The sequence below is a fragment of the Lagenorhynchus albirostris genome, chromosome 9 (assembly GCF_949774975.1).
Source record: "Lagenorhynchus albirostris chromosome 9, mLagAlb1.1, whole genome shotgun sequence".
Lineage (NCBI taxonomy): Eukaryota > Metazoa > Chordata > Mammalia > Artiodactyla > Delphinidae > Lagenorhynchus > Lagenorhynchus albirostris.
The window spans coordinates 95304827-95308466 of record NC_083103.1 but is presented as its reverse complement, the minus strand read 5'-3'; positions in this window follow the sequence as shown (position 1 = coordinate 95308466).

Genomic DNA, 3640 nt, shown 5'->3' with positions numbered 1-3640 from the left:
ACGGGCTTAGTTGCTCCGTGGCATGTGGGATCTTCCTGGACCAGGGCTCAAACCCGTGTCTCCTGAATTGGCAGGCGGATTCTTAATCACCGCGCCACCAAGGAAGCCCCAGGGGATTCTTTTTAAGATTCAATATGCACATTTAACCTATCAAATTCTTAATCAAATTTATCCTTTATCCTCTTTATGGATAAATCAAGGCCCTTAGGATATTATAACTCTACTTACCCCCTCCCACATACATGTTACTGTAGTCAGAAATTTTAATTTTATTTTTTTAAAAACTTTATTTTGAAAGCTACTGTATGATCCAGCAATCCCACTCGCAGGTATATATCCAGAGAAAAACATGGAAGCAGAGTCCTTGGGGGACTCTGTTCATGGCAGCGCTCTTTACAATAGCCAAGACATGGAAGCAACCTAAATGTCCATCAACAAAGGAATGCATAAAGACGTGGGGTACATATATACAATGGAATATTACTCAGCCATTAAAAAGAATGAAATAATGCCATTTACAGCAACATGGATGGACCTGGAGATTATCATACTAAGTGAAGTAACTCAGACAGAGAAAGACAAATATCATACGATATCACTTTTATGTGAAATCTAAAAAAAAAAAACTGATACAAATGAACTTATTTACAAAACAGAAACAGACTCACAGACTTAGAGAATGAACTTGTGGTTACCGGGTGGGGAAGGGTTGGGGGGAGGGATAGATGGGGAGTTTGGGATTGACGTGTACACACTGCTATATTTAAAATAGATAACCAACAAGGAAAAAATAATAATGTATTATGAATAACTTTATGACAATAAATTTGACCTTAAAAGAAAAAAAAAAACCCATATGAGATTCAGACTGAAAAAAAAAAAAGGTGGGAGTGTAAGCAGAATTCTAAAAATAGCTTCCCAAGATTCTATACCCCTAATCCCTGGAATCTGTGACTGAGATGAGTGAGATGTCACCCCCATGACGGTGTTATGTTAAATGGCACAGTTGATCTTAAAAGAGGAATACTGTCCAGGTAGGCCTATGAAATCACGTGAGTCCTTAAAAGCAGAGAACTTTCTCTGGCTAGTGGCAGAAGAGGAAGACAGAGATTTGAAGCACAAGGGTGACTCAACGTGCCACCACTGGCCTCGTGAGAAGGACTGTGGGCAGCCTCTAGGAGCAGAAGGCAGAGCCCAGCCAGCAGCCAGCAAGGAAACAGGGACCTCACATCCATAGCCATAAGGAACTGGACTCTGGCAACAACCTACATGAGCTTGGAAGTGGAATCTTGCCCCGAGCCTCCGGATAACAGCCAGCCTGGCCAGCACCTTGATTTTAGCCTTGTAAGACCCCGACCAGAGAACCAGCTGAGCCCACCAGAACTTCTGGCCTACAGACTGTGAGATAATACATGAGTGTCTTAAGCCATTAGGTTTCTGGTAATGCGTTACACAGCAGTAGAAAACTAATACGGTGGGAAAATAAACATACCATGGAAACATAATAGAAGTTCTGGGCAGCGCTGTGCGTGACCCATCTGAGGTGTGTGGCCATGAATATAAAGGGGACTTAACCGGGTGAACTTCTCCAGGGTCATTCACCTGCATGGGTGCAGGCATACCAAGGAAGGGAAGATGGCCTCAGGGAGGGTCCAGGTTTTTCCAGGCATAAGCAGCAGAGGGAAGGAGGGGCAAAGGAATAGAGGAAGTTAGCAAAGGAGTGATTAAAATGATCCATTGTAGGGACTTCCCTGGTGGTCCAGTGGTTAAGACTCCGTGCTTCTGATGCAGGGGGCGTGGGTTCAATCCCTGGTCAGGGAACTAAGATCCCACAAGCTGCACGGGGCAGCCAAAAAATTAAAAAGAGTCTTAAATGGGTCAGGATGTGAAGAGGTCAGAGGGGAGAGGAGGTAAAGGGGGCCAGAAGCTGACAGGCCAGAGGGTTGCAAGGAGTATCCACATGGCTCCTGAAACCATGGAGGATGATGAAAGAGAAGGGGGAGAGAGGAAGACAGGGAGCCAGGAGACAAGAGACCTGCAGCCAGCACGGGACAGCAGTGAAGAAGGGTGGCAGGAGGGTAACCAGGTGCCTGGAGATCCAGCAGGGGCGCTTGAAGGAGAGAGCAAATGAGGAAGAACACTCACCCGACCTGTTGTGGGTTGAATTGTGGCCCACCCCCAAAACAAAGGTACATTCAAGTCCCAATCCCCGGTACCTAAGAATGTGACCTTATCTGGAAATAGGGTCTCTGCAGATGTAATCAAGCTAAAATGGAGTCATAGGACTAGAGTGGACCCTGAACCAAAGACTGGCATCCTCATAAGACAAGGGAAATTTGAAGACAGAGAAACAGGAGACACAGAGAGCAGACAGCCATGTGAAGACAGAGGAAAGATTGGAGTGATGCTGCCACCAGCCAATCACCTGGGGCCACCAGAAGCTGGAAGAGGCCAGGAAGGACCCTCCCCTAGACGCTTCAGAGGGAGCCCGGCCCCAGCAACACCTCGATCTTAGACTTCTGGCCAAAAGTGTAAGAAAACAAATTTCTGTTGCTTGAAGCCACCCAGTCATGGCAGCCCTAGGAAACCCAAACCCCACTTCCCGACCCTGAGGTGTGTGAGGGTCAGAGCAAAAGCAGACTCCACTGAAGGAGGCTTCAGGGGAAATGGTGTCCTCAGGGAACAGTGAGTTTCATTTAAGGCCGGAGCTCAAGAGAACCTCTGAAGAAGAGGCTGAGGATGAAGCAGAGCTTGCCCACCCCAGAGCAGTGTCTGGGCACAAGGGGGTTTAGGGGGTGGGGCGGGACCTGGCCCAGGCGAGGAGATGCTACAGGAGAGGTGTGCTGATAATGGATGTGCTGGACTCTCTGGAGCTCTGGGGACTGAGCCAGACAGGTAGGACTGGCCTGACGCAGTCACTGGGGGACGGTAGGCAAACAGCTTAACTATGGCCTGATGCCCGGTCCCACCGTCCTGGGCTCCCGGTGTGTCAGCAGCAGGAGGGGCCCACTCTCTGGCGGCCTGAGCCCTGGCACATTCAGTACACCGCCCCCTCCTGCTGCGGGGCCTTCTGGGGCAGCTCCACCCCTCACACAGGGTGACACAGCCTCTTGGAGCCTCCGTGTCCTCTGATGACAACAGCCAGCGTCACAGCTCTGGGCTCAGGCTTCAGGCTTTACAGCTTCTTGGTTTCCTGCCATCTAGACCCGAGCTGTCCAATATGTAGCCACTAGCCACATGTGAGTATTTAGACTTAAACAAATTGCACTGAAGTGAACTAAAATTTCAATTTCTCAGCCACGTCAGCCACATTTCAAGTGCTCAGTGGCACATGTGGCTGGTGGCGTTCCGTCCTCACAGAAAGTTCTATTGGACAGAGCTGGACCAGACCATGGGCGGGAACCATGGTTGTTTGAACTGCTGAGCTATCCCACCTCAGGCAAACTCATGAAGGGGAGGCAGGGCAAGGACAGGAGGGCCCTGAAAGGAACACTTCTCAGCCTCACTCCCTGAGGCAAGGGTCAGCTCCAGGAACGCTCTGAGCACACCAACGCCTCAGAGCCCAGAACACAGTGTCAGGAGGCCTGGAGAGGGGAAAGCCTCTCACCGCGAGTCTAAGGTCCACCACCTCCCATTCTTT